General features: G+C 45.6%; 1 protein-coding gene across 1 annotated transcript in view; it reads left to right on the forward strand.

Moving 5' to 3' along the window:
* Positions 1 to 20,270, forward strand: part of LOC135813167 (slit homolog 2 protein-like) — a 160,968-nt gene that overhangs the window by 12,723 nt on the left and 127,975 nt on the right. The window lies entirely within an intron of this gene.

The raw sequence follows: 20,270 nt of genomic DNA on the forward strand, positions 1-20,270 counted from the left end.
CTGCAAGACATACAATGCACTGCAAGAGATACAATTCACTGCAAGAGACACAATGCACTGCAAGAGATACAATGCACTGCAAGAGACACAATGCACTGCAAGAGACACAATGCACTGCAAGAGACACAACGCACTGCAAGAGATACAATGCACTGCAAGAGATACAATGCACTGCAAGAGATACAATGCACTGCAAGAGATACAATGCACTGCAAGAGATACAATGCACTGCAAGAGATACAATGCACTGCAAGAGACACAATGCACTGTTGATGGACTCTTAATATGTACATGTAGGTAGCAAAGGGCGACGCCTAAAACCAATGTGCAAGTCACCACCCCGAGAAGATGGGCAGCATGGTAATGTCACGATAAGTGTGATACAACCAGGAAACGTGTTGTACAGAGTGCACCTATAATAGTTAGCATCCAGTGATTTATGTATTCCTCGGAAATCCTTTTGTTCCCTTTGATTCCTTTTTAGAATTCAGTATTGTTTTGCGGTCATTCCGCTCATGGCTAGAGGACAATCACTCATTGCTATTTTTAGACGTGTTCATTCCGATGCTTCGGGAATACTTACTCTAGGTTATAGTTTGGAAACTAACGAGGAGCTTCTAGAAATGATGAAATTTGGGAAATGATGGTGGGCTGTCTGCAAATAATCAGGGGTCACACACGTCCAACTCACGGGTATTTTTTCGATGTTTGTTCCACTGGACGACTTCTCATGTATGAAGAAATTCTTGTATAATTAATAATAATGTTCCAAGCCTACAACAAAAGCAAGTTGGTGAATCGAGGCGGAAGTATGGCTGTGTGGGTTGTGTAAATTCATGAGTGTTCCCTGTTCATCACACACAGAGCTGCAGCAGTCTTTGGTTGCCCGTTGCGCCATGTACCTGGCATACATTATAAATGTATGACCACCGTCAGCCCTTGTGCAATATTCAGAGGGAAGACATGCGAGCATTTTGGTGCCATCCTGGCCTTGGATCAGTCGTAGTTCAACTACTTCAGTATAATGCTCTAGTCTGGTTCATTTGGACCTGTGATGCATTAGTCTGTACTTGACAGCATCTATGATTTGGTCAATAGCACATCTTTGATCGGCCGTGTGAGGGATGTCAAGTGTAGTTGCTCTGCACGTTTCACGATGGCATGCAGGTTGTCCGAAGGCATGTTGCTGACAAGTGACAGAACTCTCTTGGCTCTCCTCCAGTACATGAAGATACGCAGCAGAGCACTAAGACGTATACAGTCATTGAAGAGACTTAGAATATCAGCTGACTCTATCCTAAACAGGTGTAGGTGGGCCTTGAGAACAGCACTTGGAGCACTGTTCAAGTACATGTACTAGTAGCAGCGGCGTGCTGCTAACGCCATGAACACGACAGGTCTATTGTGTCGTGCAATCTGGGTTGAGATAGATATGATGACCGCATGACATTTTAGATAACGAATGTGCTGTCAAACCTTTCTATAGCAGGTCTCTTGCCGACCACCTGTGAGACATTCCTCATGTATATTACACGTCCGTCTTCTTTTCACACATGATCCATTGCCACACTTGTATTTTTACACCTGAGACGCTGAGTAGAGTGGTTTTATGTGAGTAATTATGGCGTAGTTGAAATAGAACAAGCACGCGTACATGTACATGTACAGATGAAGACGAAACACACTCACCACACTCTTTATGATGTCTACTGCCAGCCTGCAATGTAGGAACCACAATTACATTATTTATTTTATTCTACGAACTTAGAAGTGGTGCTTTCTTCCAGGTTTGCCGAGTGGAAGGTGCGACGTGCTCCTCGTGTGCTCTGGATGGCAGTCGTGAGTCAGTCAAGTATCAAGTTCGGCAAGAAGCGTGTGTTCCTAGTTGGAACAATCAACTTAATTATTTTATTCTATTTATTTTATTCCAAGCAATACATGGCTGGGGTAGCCAATGACCACTTTGCGTGGCGATTGTAGGGTTTTTATAGCCAACCATGGCTAACATGGAAAAGAGTAAGAAGTGAAAAAGAAAAGGAAAAGAATAAAGAAGCAAATATGGACTAAAATTGCGGTCTACTGGTAAAGCAAGGGATTACAGAGCAGTACCGTCGGATCACGGTTGAAGTACATGCTATCCTAGAATTCACCACTATACACCTATCATCAAACCTCCTACATTTGGACTTCAGAAAACTTACATCGTACTTGAAAGTCACATTTTACTGTGCATGTGTTTGGTATTATTTTATTGTTGTCTTTTTTGGACACAGTGAAGCACGATATTGTGAAGGAGAATAAAACAAATAAAAACAAAAGATGTGACGTTGGTAAATTCCTTTGTCCGTTGTTCATCAAAATCAATGTTGCAGCAGTGTTTGTTTGCCAGTAATGTCATTTACCATGGCTACACTCGAAAGGTATGACCTCTGTCAGCCCATGTCCAATATGTACTGGGATCAGTCGTAGTTCAAGTACTTCAGTAAATAGTTCACTTTAGTCTGACCCATTTGTATAAGTGATGCACTAGTCTGTACTTGACGGCCTCTGTGATTTACTCACCTGCACATCGCCTGTGTGCCCATGTTCGGGCCTACAAGTAGTTCCTCTGCTAGTTTAACCATGGCATGTAGGTTGTCCGAAGGCATGTTGCTGAAAAACCGTGACAGGCTGTGTTGTGCAATGTACAAGTGGCATGCGCTGCAACAGCCACAACTCGACTTCTTTGACGCAGACTTCTGGTGATTCAGATTGGTATAGTGGCCATTCACCCATGTAAAGTCGGGAAACATATCAGGGGCATGTTGTTGTATGCGTGCGCTGCCTGGACCCCGAAAGGGTGCACCCCCCCCCCCCCCACACACACACACATACCCAGCGTCTACCTGTCGTCGGTGTTATGTATCACCCAGGCTAGGGGAATTGTGTGAGTTTTCAAAAGCACACTCGTTCTTGATGGACAATGAGAAGCTGAGCGCAAGAGTCCATGTACATATCCAGCATATAGAGTGGGTAGGACATGTGAGGAGATGGAGTGAGTTGGACACGTGCGGGTCAGACGACCTGCAGGTCTTGGCATCACCAGATGGATGTGGTTGCGTGTGAAGCCTGCCAGACGGCTAGCTGACTGTCAAATCGCACATTAGATCACCACGTGCAGGTACAGTGACTCACGAGCCAGGCGGATAATGCCAAGGGCTGCAACGCCTGCCATCTTGAGGGCATGAGAATCGAATAATCTGTAGAGAAATCCACTGCTCCAGCCAGGTCAGGAACCCTTGCGAGAGGCCAGTGATGCTTTATCCACTAAGTTTCAGGCCTTTGTGTATTGTCGATGCTCCTCTGTTCCGGCTCTTCACCCTCCCGCCCGTCCGCCCACGCCCTCAATACATATCTGCCCTGCACTTGCACTTGCAGATCACAAACGTACAAGCACTGCTCAAAAGTGAAACATGTTTTGCTCATTGGGCATTGCCAGCGCAATGATCGGGGATGATGTGATGGTCTAACGCATCTCTTGATGTACCAATATTGCTGTTGCGAAACCACAAGTTCTCGAGAGTGAAAGGCCTTCTCGCTTTTGACAATGTGTTCGGTCCAATGCAGTTGTATCCCGACTCCGCCGTACCGCTGATGTTCACGACGTGGCATACGCTACATGCGCTATGTGCGGTTTGCTGTGTGCGCTGTACTTGTACTGTATGTTGTATGTGTATGCTTTTCTCATATACGCTGTCATTTGCACGCTTTAACTACCTGGTGGTTTTATTGTTAGTTATTCATTATTGTTAGATTCGATCGAAGTCAATATACTGTTGAGAATAAATAGTTGTCCTCGTGTCGTGTGGTGGTTCGGTCCTGAAACTTTAGAGAACGAGAGGGTTCACAACATTTGACATCCTGGCGTGGTCGCCAATTGTTGTGAACCCTCTGAGATTCTTTAAATTGTCAGGATCGAACGACCACACGGCATGAGGACAACTCTTTTCTTTTCCACAGTATATTTCACTTAATCGAATAATTAACAACTAACACTAATAATACCAGCTATTTATAGCATGCAAAACAGCGTACATGTATATCACAACATACACATACTTATAAAACATGACATGACAGCGTATACTGCAAACCGCATATAGCGCACATAGCGTATGCCATGCAGCAACATCAGCGGTATGGCGGAGTCGCAATGTAACAGGTAGCCGACTCCAGTCTCTCCGGAGGCGTGGGTTCGAATCCCACCGCTGCCACCAATGTAACAGGTAGCCGAGTGGTAGGCGCAGTGTAATCAACAAGAGTTAGTTTTATTCTTCTCTTCTCTCAGGTACACACCTGGGATATTATTATTAGTGAAAGAAGAAGCGGCAAATAAATAACTTTCTTTCCGGTGCACACCTAGAGGTTCACTACTAATCTTCTTCTTCGAGTTAGCTTTGTCGTTGCTATCTAATATAATCTAATCTAAACAGAAATGCGCAGTAGCTTTTATGCAGCAGACGCCGTACGTTGACATACGGAGATACACTAAATATCCATCAGGTAAAGTTCCGTATTAGTTCCGTACAATTTCCGTATTGGTCGGGCAGGGATACTACAGCAATACAACATTGCAACGAATACAATGCCATAAGCGTGAAGGCCTTTCCCACTTGAGAACTGGTGGTTTGCAAAAAATGCCTTCTGAAATTCCATACCGACAGCATGCCGTGATCGCAGAATAAAGATAATAACGAAATGGTGTTCCCCAGTGTAGCGAAGATACAAGATAGGGGTCGGAGCGCAGAGGGGAAGGTGGACGAAGAGAACATGTGCTCAAGCTATGTCCCAAACTATGTTGTGCGAAGGTAATGCACCGGTTTGATGTAGGCTAGAACCTCAGATGTCACTCTCCCTCTCTGTATACATTCGACACGACCCTGCAGGTATCTGAGTGCCCTAGTAAGACTCGGCTTCACTGGGTTAAGTCTGGCTCATTCGGGTTCTTGTTCATCGCCTATACAGTAGGGACATGTACGCACATATACGCACATGTACGCACATGTAGCGACTAGCAAGGATGTGTTTGGCACGTTCCACAATGCCATGCTGTTCATCTAATGACATCTTGATGACAAGCAGTTGATAAGCGGGTTTGCCGCAGGCGCCATGTAAAAGTCATGTCAGGCTGAGTTCAGCCGACTAAGAGCTATTTTCGACTACTGTCGGTGTAGCAGCCTGCCATGTTCTCTGATTGGAGTCATATCGCGTCTTATCCTTTCCCATGTACAGTTAGGAAATATTCCTGTGACATGTCACGTTATCGCTAAGCTTGTGTGTTTGAGCTAATGACATGTCCAACATACATGCACAGTAGCACTGGCATGTGACCACTGCGTGCCACTCATAGCCCTTGTATACATTAGCCATCAAGTAAGTTATGGGTGCATGTACATGTATATGTACGTGTAGCTCATTTCCTAGGCTTGTGTTAGTGAGTCAGCAAAGGATATCTACGTGCAGCAGCCAACCGAGCTGCTACGGAGTACCATAGACAGATATCACGGCACTCCTCGTGGGTGTGTTTTGTATATACTTGCAGAGAGTCTAAGCAGAAAGCGAGCAAATAGTAATCAATTTGTTTCATTGAGGGCTTTGCTCCCGAATACAGCGCTCATTTTCGCAAGGCAAACGAACCTATTCTCGATCCATGTGCTACACCCGATTGATCCTAGAATATTCACCAACAGCTGGTAGGTGGAAACATTTTCGTTAGTTTTGTTTGGTGAATGGTGATTGATTCAAGGTAACTCTATGGTTCCTATCCTTCTGTTGTCTCCGATAGGGGTTTGTTGGCCGGATTTGACTTTACCATTGTAATTGAGAACATTTCCCAGTGCTGGTTTTCAACAGTGTTGCAACCAGTAGAGACGAGCACTATGGTGGTTCAGTTTAAGGTAAGTGGCGCTGTAATGTAGGTGTGACTCAACAGTGTTTCTAAGTTAGCAGAGTTACATCCACTATGCTCCCTAATAAATGCGGGTAGTGGTGGTGGGGCCGTGTTACTCAGGCTAGCTTGATGTCGTTGGCGTCTGCACACACAAAGTATGCCTGGATCAGGATACCTTGAAAGGAAAAGAAACGACATCAACAAAACCAAAAAGCAGCATGGGCCAAGTTTTCCGAATTTCATTCTCCTTACACGTCTACTGCAGAGTGAGACCGTTTCACGTACCTTCTACGTTATCTACTCTTCCTAGAAACTGCCGTGATGTCCTTTCTTTTCCTTTCAAAGGACCGTTAAAATACTGAATGAAACGTATAGCCGATGAAAACATACAAGTACAAGTACATGTATATCGGATGGGGGAAGTGTGGTTCACCATAAAGTTATTTGGTAACTCGTAGCCTGCCACAAGGAAAACATGGATGCAGCAAATGGGATTTTCGGTCATTGACTACTTCATGGTCGGTCTGATCTACAGCTTGATCCTGGAGAGTTTTGTCACTCGTGTGGATGCGAAAACTCTGCCTGGCAGAGTCTCAGGAAAAATCTTCAATATGTAAAACTCACATTCCGTGGCTTGTTCTCCTATGTCGCGTTCTTGGGTCTCCCGCAAACACTCCTGCTTAGCTCGACATGGATGTGATTTTCTTTCCAGTCTGTGACGACTCTCACTGCAGGGCCTTTACTAGAGTCCCGCTTGCATTACTCAAGCAACCACAGATAAATGTAGCGTGTGCGGATGTGAAGGTTACACCATACATTAATCAGGTTTGATTCTTGCCGACATTTGAAGCTGTTCATTTTTACTTTTCGGTGCATCAGGTCCTTTGGCAGTCTCCTCACTTGCATAATATATAACACCTCGTGGTGGGCAGCAGAATGCAGAACCGCTCCAGATCCGTTGCGACGAGAAACTGCTAACAATTGTGTCACAGGCTTGCTACCTTGGTGTTTTTGTTGATAATGAGCTCTCCTGGGATGGCCACGTTGACCACACCATTCGCCAAGTTCGACGCTCCATTGGTGCACTATGGCGCTCACGTCAAAGCTTGACAGTCTCCTCGAAGAAGCTTTTTTATCATGCAATGATCATGTCCAGACTAACATACGCGTCCAATGCAATCTATCCGTCTCTGATCGCCAGAAACATGGACGCCCTCACTCGAATGACGAAAGCTGCAATCCGTGCCTTCTTTGGCTTTCCGCCGTGGACTTCCACTGCAGGGCTCTTCGAGAGACTCTGTCTTCCTACACTCGAGGACGCCCTGGCAGCTAAAATCCTAATATTCGTTCGCCGCTGCATTCATGGCCGTTCAAGTGTCCTGTTTAGGAATTACTACGCCAAAACACAGAGTGATCGCACCCGTGGAGCTGACCAACACCTATTGCAGGTACCCTTCTGGCCCGGTCCTTCTGGTCGAGGTACGATCCAGTTCATTGGTGCCATTCTCTGGGGAACAAGACACCGCCCATGATGCGCTGTGAACCTTGTCACGCCCATTTCTGTGCTCTCTCGAAAGCGTAAAGGATTCAAAATAGATGTAGAAGAGAAAAGGACATAATGGATACGAGTTAAGAGTAACCCTCCCTAACTGTAACATGATACTATATACAGTCAGAAAGTGCAGTAACTAGGCACAAAACTGAGAGAGTACTGAGACATTCGATTCTTAACTCGTATTCATAATTATGTCCTTTTCTCTTCTACATTTATTTATGGCTCAACATCCGAGTTTCAGATTCAAGATAATTCATTTTGTTTATCTGGTCACCAATGATCAATCCTTCGGTCAGTTACGCTTTCGGTTTTCAACAGGGTTCTTTTTCCCGCAGATCTATCTGTAACATATTCAGTTACCTTCGGTGACTTCTTTTACTTGTGATTTTTTTCTCCTTCCCTCCCCTCCCCAGTACTATTATTATTATTATTATTTGAAAGTAGGACGGAGGCAGAAAATATTACAAAAAAAAGTATTGTCTACGCATGCATCTACGCAAGGGTCACCACCAGCCAATTAGGACATGTGTCAAAGTATTGAACGTTTTCGTTCCCTTCTTGTCAAAATACTACAGGGAATGATGGAAATAAGCTAAAAGACTACAACTATAAGGAAAAGAAGTTCAGAAATATATCACTCCAATTATGTGTAGAAGTGACACGAAAAAAATAGATGTGAAGAATCAAGAAAACAGCATGCAAATCCAACCTGTCGGGCAGTGCTAGTTGTCGTGAGTGGTACTCCGATGATGTATTCTCTGTTTTGTCGCGTGGTAGGTCTTTGTTACATCTTGCCGTGTTGGAAGCTTTGTACATACGTAAGTTAGACCCTGAGCTTTGTGTTCAGAAGGAGAATGTGTTGTCTTTACAGTTGTTTGGCACTGTTCGTCGTGAAGGTGCGAAATAGATCTCTTGATGTTTCTCTCTTTTTCTTGTCACTACGTTTTTGTCACTTATTGGATTTGCATGCTGTTTTCTTGATTCTTCACATCTATTTTTTTCGTGTCACTTCTACACATAATTGGAGTGATATATTTCTGAACTTCTTTTCCTTATAGTTGTAGTCTTTTAGCTTATTTCCATCATTCCCTGTAGTATTTTGACAAGAAGGGAACGAAAACGTTCAATACTTTGACACATGTCCTAATTGGCTGGTGGTGACTCTTGCGTAGATGCATGCGTAGACAATACTTTTTTTGTATTATTATTATTATTATTATTTGAACTGGTTTGAGGGAAAAGACACAAACGGGAAAAGTCTGAAGAAAAAATTGACTGTCACCACCAGGACTCGAACCAGGGACCCTCGCTTGTAGCCAGCGATGCTCTAACCACTGAGCTATGGTGTAGTCGTCATCCCAGCAGAGACCGTTCAACATCTTCTTCAGACTTCGTAACTCACACTTCCTGTGAATCCACACAGGCGGGTGGGACGCAGCCCTCACTGTAACCCACACACTTCACGTACAAACTAGCACGCGGGGAGCCCCAAGTCATAAAATTTGAACTGGTTTGAGGGAAAAGACACAAACGGGAAAAGTCTGAAGAAAAAATTGACTGTCACCACCAGGACTCGAACCAGGGACCCTCGCTTATTATTATTATTATTATTATTTGTAAGAAAGGGTTTGCCCCCCACACCGGAGCTCGCGCGAATAGCGCGAGCTCCGGTGTGGGGAGCAAACCCTTTCTTACAAATTATCGCCGAAGTCGCAACCACTACTTCGTATTATTATTATTATTATTATTATTAACTGGTTTTGAGGGAAAGAGACAAACGGGAAAAGTCTGAAGAAAAAATTGACCGTCACCTCCAGGACTCGAACCAGGGACCCTCGCTTGTAGCCAGCGATGCTCTAACCACTGAGCTATGGTGTAGTCGTCATCCAAGCAGAGACCGTTCAACGTTTTCTTCAGACTTCGTAACTCACACTTCCTGTGAATCCACACAGGCGGGTGGGACGCAGCCCTCACTGTACCCACACACTTCACGTACAAACTAGCACGCGGGGAGCCCCAAGTCATAAAATATTAACTGGTTTTGAGGGAAAGAGACAAACGGGAAAAGTCTGAAGAAAAAATTGACCGTCACCACCAGGACTCGAACCAGGGACCCTCGCTTGTAGCCAGCGATGCTCTAACCACTGAGCTATGGTGTAGTCGTCATCCAAGCAGAGACCGTTCAACGTTTTCTTCAGACTTCGTAACTCACACTTCCTGTGAATCCACACAGGCGGGTGGGACGCAGCCCTCACTGTACTCACACACTTCACGTACAAACTAGCACGCGGGGAGCCCCAAGTCATAAAATATTAACTGGTTTTGAGGGAAAGAGACAAACGGGAAAAGTCTGAAGAAAAAATTGACCGTCACCACCAGGACTCGAACCAGGGACCCTCGCTTGTAGCCAGCGATGCTCTAACCACTGAGCTATGGTGTAGTCGTCATCCAAGCAGAGACCGTTCAACGTTTTCTTCAGACTTCGTAACTCACACTTCCTGTGAATCCACACAGGCGGGTGGGACGCAGCCCTCACTGTACCCACACACTTCACGTACAAACTAGCACGCGGGGAGCCCCAAGTCATAAAATATTAACTGGTTTTGAGGGAAAGAGACAAACGGGAAAAGTCTGAAGAAAAAATTGACCGTCACCACCAGGACTCGAACCAGGGACCCTCGCTTGTAGCCAGCGATGCTCTAACCACTGAGCTATGGTGTAGTCGTCATCCAAGCAGCGACCGTTCAACGTTTTCTTCAGACTTCGTAACTCACACTTCCTGTGAATCCACACAGGCGGGTGGGACGCAGCCCTCACTGTACCCACACACTTCACGTACAAACTAGCACGCGGGGAGCCCCAGGTCATAAAATATTAACTGGTTTTGAGGGAAAGAGACAAACGGGAAAAGTCTGAAGAAAAAATTGACCGTCACCACCAGGACTCGAACCAGGGACCCTCGCTTGTAGCCAGCGATGCTCTAACCACTGAGCTATGGTGTAGTCGTCATCCAAGCAGAGACCGTTCAACGTTTTCTTCAGACTTCGTAACTCACACTTCCTGTGAATCCACACAGGCGGGTGGGACGCAGCCCTCACTGTACCCACACACTTCACGTACAAACTAGCACGCGGGGAGCCCCAAGTCATAAAATATTAACTGGTTTTGAGGGAAAGAGACAAACGGGAAAAGTCTGAAGAAAAAATTGACCGTCACCACCAGGACTCGAACCAGGGACCCTCGCTTGTAGCCAGCGATGCTCTAACCACTGAGCTATGGTGTAGTCGTCATCCAAGCAGCGACCGTTCAACGTTTTCTTCAGACTTCGTAACTCACACTTCCTGTGAATCCACACAGGCGGGTGGGACGCAGCCCTCACTGTACCCACACACTTCACGTACAAACTAGCACGCGGGGAGCCCCAAGTCATAAAATATTAACTGGTTTTGAGGGAAAGAGACAAACGGGAAAAGTCTGAAGAAAAAATTGACCGTCACCACCAGGACTCGAACCAGGGACCCTCGCTTGTAGCCAGCGATGCTCTAACCACTGAGCTATGGTGTAGTCGTCATCCAAGCAGAGACTGTTCAACGTTTTCTTCAGACTTCGTAACTCACACTTACTGTGAATCCACACATTATTATTATTATTTTTATTAAATGTGTCATGTCGCTTGCATGTATAAAAGAAGGCGCCATCGCCTGTTTGTGTTGCGACTTTAAAATAAAACTCAACAACAAGCTGGAGGCAGTTCGTTTACTTGAACTGACGCCAACTCACCCACCAACCACCCGCGATTAACGCACTACACTGAAAATTGAACTGAGCAAAAAAAGTACTTCAGGACTGTTCCTTTCTACTTCGTTTGCGAGGAGCTGGGACCAGAGGTCGTAAACTGGGGAGAGCTGCGATAAGGTGCTGCTGGACAGTGACTCGAAGCCTTTGTAGAGGATCTATAATGCCACCATGACGGAGAAGAAGGGTGTTGAACTCTTTGTGAATGGATTTTGCCCCATGCTCAGCAAGCAACCCAAGACCTACTTTGAACTTCCGCATGAACGGAACTAAATGACACTCCAAAAGGTGCAGCTTTGGAGTAAACCGGCCAAGGCTACGAGGAACAGTCTCCCTACGAACTGACGCCATAAACTTGTCGATATCGCTGTGCAGCTGGTCGCAAACTTCTGCTGAGACTGCTGAAGTTCCGGAAAATGTGACGTGACACTTTGCGTATTGTTGGAGCTTTGGAGTAACCCGGCCAAGTCTACGAGGAACAGTCTCCCTACAAACTGACGCCATAAACTTGTCGATATCGCTCTGCAGCTGGTCGCAAACTTCTGCTGAGACTGCTGAAGTTCCGGAAAATGCGACGTGACACTTCGCGTATTGTTGGAACAACAGCTTGTATCTGCTGGATACAGCTGAAGCATCCGCAGCCAGAGAGGGTGCACGCTCCTCAACAATTGCAATGAATGAGGTCAAGTCAGTGATGACGGAGTCTGTAAGCGCGTGGTGGACATGGTTGCCAATAAATGAACCCCCATGGTACACTTGCCGGCAGATTTTGTGCTTTTGTAAAGCAGCCTCAACATACTGGTTGCAAGGCCCGTTGTCGAGCTTTGCATTTGTGAGTGTCTGCTCGTGTTTACTGATGTCACCCTGAAGAGCTGTGACCTGCTGCTGCATTTGCGTGGCAGCATTCTGGAGGTTACTAACCAAAGCCTGGAGGTTGTTTTGCTGCTCCGGATTGCCAGAATGGAGAGCAACCCATTGCATCTGGCCAGCCAAGACAGCAAGCTGACTAGATTTGTCTTCCAGTTCTAATATTTTTTTCTTACATTCTTTCTGATCTTCTATCAGCTTTTTAAAGGCAGCTGAATCTGCCTCACTCACCTCTAGCTCGCATGCCATTTTCAAATCAATGTGCTTACACTCCTTGACAAAGGAGTCAAAGACCCAGATTCCGAGATCGAGATGTAAGGCTGGCAGGCACACATGATCAATAGGAACTGAGAGCATGGCAGGACGTATGGCATTGAAGAAATGCTTTGCTTGGGATAAGCGCCCACCGTCAGCCATGAATTGGCCATGGTGAGGTGAGAGTGTGTCGAGGGTGCGTGGCACTGGCTGCTGCTCCCAATCAGCGGGGCACTGTTGTATCTGTTGCTTTGTACTCAAGCAGTGCAGACACGGATGCACTCCTGCAGATCCTGACAGGCCATAAACAGTCGTTTGAAACTAGTAGTCGCCAAACAAAATATGGCGAAACGACTTGTTCTGCCATGTGGTTGCAGCAAGGCTGTCAATGTGTTGTACAAGTGACGCAAAAGCAGTGGAAAGGTTGCCCGGGGTATCATTTGCATTGAACACAAGGATAGGGATGGTGTTTTTCACAGCATTTGGGTGAGGGATGTTGCAAATTTGGAAGGATAGTTTGAAAGACCCGCCCCCATGATCTCCCCCTAACTTCACCCAAATCTGATCCTGCGGGATAACACCATCGTCGGTAAGCATACCAGCCTCCTCGTACTGGTCCAAGAAGAAAAGGACAATCTCTGTGAGGTTGCATGCCACAACCATTGGTGACGAAACTACATCACCACTCGGAAGAGTGAAAGGGCACATTTCGGAAGCATATAATGCAGGTACCTCTTCCGCAAGTTGCTGCCGCATGGTGTTCTCCGACTCAATCTCACACCCAAAGGTCCTGAGCCACCTCCGCAGTTTCCTCAGCTGAATCCAAGGCATGTGCAGATCTGCTTTTAAAGCAAGGGCAGAATGAGATGAAGGTGCACAAGGAGACACACCGGCAGATTTGAGCAAATTGGCACGGTCTATCTGACCCATACTACGTAGCTCATAGGCATCTTGCTTACCGACACCAACAGTGCCCTCACAGACTACCTCTTTCGCCTGTCGGATTTCCGCCGACCTCCTCTGCATCTGCCTTACAGACACAGTATCACCGCTACCTTGCGTCGTACGCACATACAAAGGAGGGGTACCACCCGTCCGTAACTCTAGCCTACCATCATTGGACTTTGACTGTACCAAGTGGGTAGTCAAATACTCCGCTGCCTCCCCACGAAGTTTGCTGGGTGACGCTCTCAATACATCTGCGACAGTAGTCGACCTGGTCACACAGGCAGGGCCACTGAATGCATTGAAAGGACAGACCTTCATATGCGTCTGCAATGAGAACAGTTTCATGCTGTGCTGGCAGCCAGAAAGAGAGGACACGTAATTGTCACACCTCACTGGCAGATGAGAAAGACATTCCAGCTCAAATGATGACAACTTTCTCATTCCAGATGCATACATGTCACACATGCAAGAAGGGCAAGTACGCGTAGTGCTGAGGTGCTCCCAAACACATGGCACACCAACTAGCTTGCTACAACAAGGCGTCGTAAGTGCATTGTCGGCGACGTGCCGGCATACGCTACATGTAACAGAAGGGAAAATAAATTGAAAGCGATCAGGTGACAGCACCTGGTTCGCTTTGTAGGAAGGCGACCCCATGTCCAAAAGCACCTGCATGCTTTCAAGATCAATGCCAGTGGATGTGGCACTGTCGTCTGCTGACGCTGCCGCGGAAGCCGACGAAGACAATGCAGAGTGCTGTGTACTACTATATGTAGGCATTTTTTCTTTTTTGGTTTCCTCCCACCCTTGCTGCTACTTTTCATGTTCTTGCAGAACGTACAGTCTGGCTCTGCATGGGCTACCTAAGCTACAAGTTTGCCTGCACAGCCACCACCACAGTGCCTGTACCCCGTTTCCTCACTACGTAAAATGACTTGATGGCAAGGGCTACAGATGTAGCGTGGATGTATGTGTGCCTCATCCTTGGTGACATCGCACTCAAAGACATGCTGTATGCCAACGGAGTATTCGTGAGCTTCATGCTTGTTTTCTTGGCATGCGACGAGAATCTCTCCCCACCAATTCTACACACAGCTGAAAGGAACTGCACGTGTTGATCCATATTCAATGCAAAGTTGGCATCACAAAGGCGCCTTGGTCTAAGGCAAAGTACGTCGGTCTAGCAAGATTTGTGCAGAATTGGAAACTAGACCAGCAAGGCAAGCACAGAAAACTAAAAACTAACCCAGGAAAACAGGACGAAGAGCAGCAGCAGCCTTTGGAAAACGACCTCGGGTGAACCCAGCTCCTACGATACGACTTCAAAAAAGAAAACTCTCAACACTGGAAACGGCTCCAACAGGAAAACGAAATGGAGAAAGAAGATCGTTCGAGCGATCGAGTTGTCAGCATTTTCTCTTGCATCCGCTGCACCGGGACTGGGTGTTCTGGATGGTGTGTGAGCGACGTGGCGAGGTAGTATCGATGGGTTTGAGACGTGGGTGAGGATCGCGAAATTGAGGCTCTCAGCGAAAAAATTGAAAAAACACCGTTCATTGAGCTGGACTCGAACCCGGGGCTTCATGTCGCTTTTCGCGAGTTTTGAACAGCCGTGCTCCCTAACCTCGTGATATCTTATTTTTATTTTAGAACAAAAATTGATAAAAAGGCTTTATGAATGGATTGTTACTCAATCTGCGGACAGAACTGTTTCGTCCTTTGTGGACTCATCAGTGCAGCACAGAGGAAATGAGCCCGAACCTGGAAGAAATGAAAAAAATAAATTCCAAAGCCAGATTTAAACCAAGCTGGAACGTTACTTGTCAGAGTGCTCAAACTGACAACTCAGGAACGCAAACAGCAAAGGCACTACCCAACACATGAGTGCTAAACTGTTACAAGCAGGAGCGTAATAAACGAATGGGTTGTTACTAATTATTCTTTTCGTGAACTTTCGATGAAAAATTAAAACAGTCTCCTTTAAATATTCGACGTGGAGACAATAATTTGTAATATTCCAATAAGGAGAACGAGCTTAAGTGATATTTGGACTACTTTATTAAACAACGTTAAGTTCTGGAGACGGTGCGAAAAACGATCTAAAAGGTAAGGAGAAAAAGCGATGGAAAAAAGATGATTCGAACATGTTTTCGCACAACACTCTTCAGGAATCACCGTTGTACTAAAGAACAAAATAAGAACAAAGGAAATAATATCAAGTTAGAGTATCAAGGTACAGTTACAGCACGAAACTATCAAAGTGTGATACTTCTCATAAAGGTGTGCACAAAACAAGTGTATGAGAATTATACGCGTTGCATATGCGTATCACCAAGTGAGAATGAATAATAATAGCAAATATTGTGAAAAGAAGGACAAAATTTTACGAGTTATGACTAACTGTCCACCAACGTAACCAGATCTTATACAGTCTTTTCACAATAATTTAATTGGCTCACCATCCGAGTTAAATAGCAAAATATAAACGTCAATAAGTTTTAAGGAAGAGGACATATGTATACGAGTTAAGAGTAACTCTCCATCACTGTATCCAGATACTCTACAGTCAGAAAGTGCAACAACTAGGCACAAACCTGACAAAGTACTGAGACATTCGACGTCCTGACACCTTTTTTTTTTTTTTTTTTTTTTTTTTAATGTTTATTTGAATTCGGATAGCTCAACAGTACAGAAGTACAACTACAAAGAGTACCGAATAGAAGGCCCCGAGAACGGGAAACCAAAAAAAAACAACAAAAAAACAAAAACAGCAACATCAAGTTACTGATTATGCACATTGCTTGAAAGCAAATCACAACAATGATTAAGAGTTAAGCTGTCTTTTAGCCAAATAGCCAATTTGACGCGGAAATCTGCGATAGTAGTGCAGGACTTCAGGTCGTCTGGTAAATAATTCCAAACAAGAGCCGATTTACTTGAAAAGGACAGAAAGCCAGACATAGATCTATAGCGATTGATACTCATGTTATGAGTTGTAGAGCCGCGAGTGGTTCGGGTAGACGTACAGATGGGAAAGAGGGACTGCAAGCAAACAGCCGGCTTAATACAGTAACAGTGGAAAATGAATACAAGGAACAAAAATACTGATCGATATTGGAAAGAGGAAACATTGAGGTGGTGAAGAAGTGGCGTGATATTAGCTTGGGGTGATGCGCCACAAGCAACTCGTACAGCGCGCCGGTGGAGTGAGGCTAGCTTGTTTCTATTTTTAGCGGATATAAACGAAAGGTATACAGGGAGAGCATATTCTAGATCAGGCTGAATAACACCGACAACGAAAGTACGGCGGGCAAACAGGTTCATCTGGCGGAAAGATCGACGCAGTACACCGATCTTCCGTGAGGCTTTCCGGACGACATTGTTAATGTGTTGGTCAAAAGACAGCTTATTGTCAACAACGACTCCTAAGCATCTGGTGCTTTCCACTTCCCCTAGCGTAACATTTGACAAGGTGATTTGCAGTTGTTGCCTTTGTTGTTGTTGCTGACTCCCTGTGGCACGTTTGGGATGGATTTGCATGACAACGGTTTTGTCGGTATTTATCTGCATACCAATGGAGCCAAGGTGGTTGTTTAGTATCTCCAGTGCCGATGACAACTTGGCTTCGGAACGCGCCTTCGACGGATCACTAGAGTAGACTGTCTTGTCATCTGCGAACATCAGTAATTTTGAACCCACTGTCTCCGCAAGCCGGGGAAGGTCCCTCAGGTAGACATTAAAGAGGGTAGGGCCTAAAATACTTCCCTGAGGAACTCCTCGAGACACTGCAAGACTTGAGGACTGGCTGGCTGGCGTGACGACACGCTGAGATCTCCCGGCGAGGTACGACGCAAACCAACGCAGGGCGCTTGCATGAACACCCATGCCATGGAGCGCAATGAGTAACTGTTGATGCTGGACGCGATCAAACGCCTTGCTGAGGTCGACAAAGGCTACACTGGTAGTCTCTCCGCGGTCCTGGGCCAGTTTCCAATCATTTACAGCAAGTGTGAGCAGTTGTGTCGTGGAGCGAGCTGGTCGGAACCCAAATTGGTGATCATGGAGGTGATTTTCGATGGTCAAACTGTCACATACCTGATTTAGAACCAGGCGTTCCAGAGTCTTAGCCAGAATCGACGTGAGTGACACAGGACGATAATTCGAAGGAGAAGTAGGATCGCCCATACGGGATTTCAATATCGGCGTGACATTAGCCAACTTGAATTGTGTCGGGAACACAGCAGTGCACAAAGAGGTATTAAATATTAGGGTGAGGGAGAAGGCGATAACTGGTGCAACGGCCTTCAGGATGCTCGGGAGGAGACCATCTGGCCCAGGCGCTTTCGTACCGTCGAGTTTCTGAAGGTGCCGAAGTACCTCATCCTCAGAAATAGGGCGAAACTCGTGCAAGTCACACGGTCTTGAGGTACCACTTGGAACAACATAAGCCGGGTTCGGATCTGACACAATACTATGGAAATACCTGTTCAAGGTATCTGCCTGGACGAGAGGCTCAGTTCTAGGGTTTGTGCGCCGGGTGACTGAGTTGATGGTGCTCCAAAGACGCCTAGGATCTCGCCGGTAATCGTCACAGATGGAGCGGAAGTGGGCATTTCGGAGTTGGCGATAAAGGTTATTGCATTTGCTGCGCAAAACTTTGAACTCCTTCTGTAGAACCGTACTACTGCAGTCAGACGAGCGGTACTTTCTGTAGACGGTTTTACGTCGCCTAATGAGAGCTAGTAATTCCGGTGTCATGAATGGGCACTTCTTCCTTTTTCCAGGGGATTGTCTCCGTGATATTATGTAGGGTGCAACCACATCCAAGGCGTCTTCAAATTTTCCTTGCCACTCTTCTAGCATTACATCGACCGACGGGGACGAGAAGGATCCGAGATCAGAAATTGACAATAAATGAGAGAGATCAGAGGCAGAGGCCTTACTGTAATCACGGCGGCGGGATCGATATATTTGTCCTTGTGTTGGAATTGACTTCGGAAAAATAATACTGGTGTGAACAAACTCATGATCGGTGAACTCACAGGAGTGAACGCTTCCGTGCTCAACACAATCCATGTTCGTTAGTACACAGTCGAGAAGTGTTTTAGATGTAGGTGTGATCCGTGTAGGGTGCGTAATCATATTCTTCAGATCAAGGGGAAGTAGCAGGTATGTGTTCAAATTGTCAAAATGATGCGTTTGAGGGGACAAGAAATCAACATTTAAGTCGCCCATCAGAATGAGATCTTCGCCCTGAATGTCATACATGACTTGCTGTAAAGATTGCCAAAAAGCCGCTGGTGCGGACGGTGGCCTGTAGAGACAGCCAATGAGGAATGATTCACCTGCTTCTCGTTTTTTGGAACGCAACCAAACCATTTCCAGGTCGATGTGCTGAATCAACATCCGCTTAAACCCAAGTTGCAACCTGCTGTAAATCACTACACCGCCGCGCTTTTGGCAAGGTGTTCCATTTGTACAGGAGCAGTTGTAATTGCACTTTCTGTCGAGACGGTGCATTGAGAACCCCCGGATGTCGACTTCTGAGTCTGAGATGCTGTTGTCGAGCCATGTTTCTGATACTGCTAAAATGTCTAAGTTATGGACCCGGACAAGCTTGGACAACACGAAGAGCTTATTTCGCAAACTACAAATATTAATATGACCAATAGATATAGAAGAATATGTAATGCAATGAGGGGAAGGGTGTGAAGAACTTGCGTGGGGCACAAAGGGTTGGGCAAGAGGACCTAGTTTCAACACATCTCCGTAGCGCTAACCGACAGCCTTCCAATTGTGCCTAGTTGTTGCACTTTCTGACTATATAATTATAGTATCTGGTTACAGTGATGGAGAGTTACTCTTAACTCGTATCCATATGTCCTCTTCCCTTCTACATTTATTATTGGCTCAACATCCAAGTTTCAATAAGTTTTGGAAGCAATTTGTCCTAAAATAGTCAAAATGTCACAGTTTCCTTTGTTAGATCTAAAACTAATACAAGAAGCACTGATATTTTAAAGCTAGCACTATTGGAGGCGTGATTACGTGAGCAGCGAGCAGTGCGATAGCAAGTGTAGATTGGAGAAATGCAGGTGAGAAAGGTACAATTATATGAGTGTTGGTATGTGAGTGTTGGTATGTTAAGTGAATAGTGTGAGTGCTGTAACGAATTCTTTCTGTTTGCATAAATCTGGATCACGAGTACGAATAAACATGGCTTCAAACACGGAGAGTAGACGAAAACTACTTGTACTAGCATGGCACACCACACTGAAGCAGGAATCATCGTACAATTGCAAACACTGGGGGTTGGACACCAAATGCTTGAGTACAGCAGATCTACGAGTACTCACAAACATTGCACACTGCTTGCTGCTCATGTAATCACGCCTCCAATAGTGATATCTTTCGAATATCAGTGTTTCTTGTATTAGTTTTAGATTTTAATAATCTACACCTCATGATACCATGAATAAATTAGTCCCCCTTGTGTACAACATTTCAATAGATCGTAACTCAGTCAGTCCTGTTATATTTCCAAAAACTAAAATTCATACATGTGGGTCGAAAAAAATATTCCCAGCTGTCCATTGAAACAATAGTGGAAGCGCCTCGATGTGTGGTTCCAGAGTTACGAAGCCTGAAAGTCGAATCGTGGCGAATGTCGCGCAATAGCAGCGTGCGGAGATTTGAATGAGGGATTTCCCCATCATTCTGGGCATGTAGTGACGGTGAAACACGTTCAAAATGGCATACGGACTAGTGGCAGTTTGTGAACTTTTTGAAGTAATAATTAGTTGTTACTGTGGTATCCCTGCCCGACCAATACGGAAGTAGTACGGAAGTAGTACGGAACTAGTACTCTTTGCCTGATGTATATTTAGTGTGTCTCCGTATGTAAGTGTACGGCGTCTGCTG

Source organism: Sycon ciliatum, chromosome 3 (genome assembly GCF_964019385.1).
Source record: "Sycon ciliatum chromosome 3, ocSycCili1.1, whole genome shotgun sequence".
In the NCBI taxonomy this organism is placed as follows: Eukaryota; Metazoa; Porifera; class Calcarea; order Leucosolenida; family Sycettidae; genus Sycon; species Sycon ciliatum.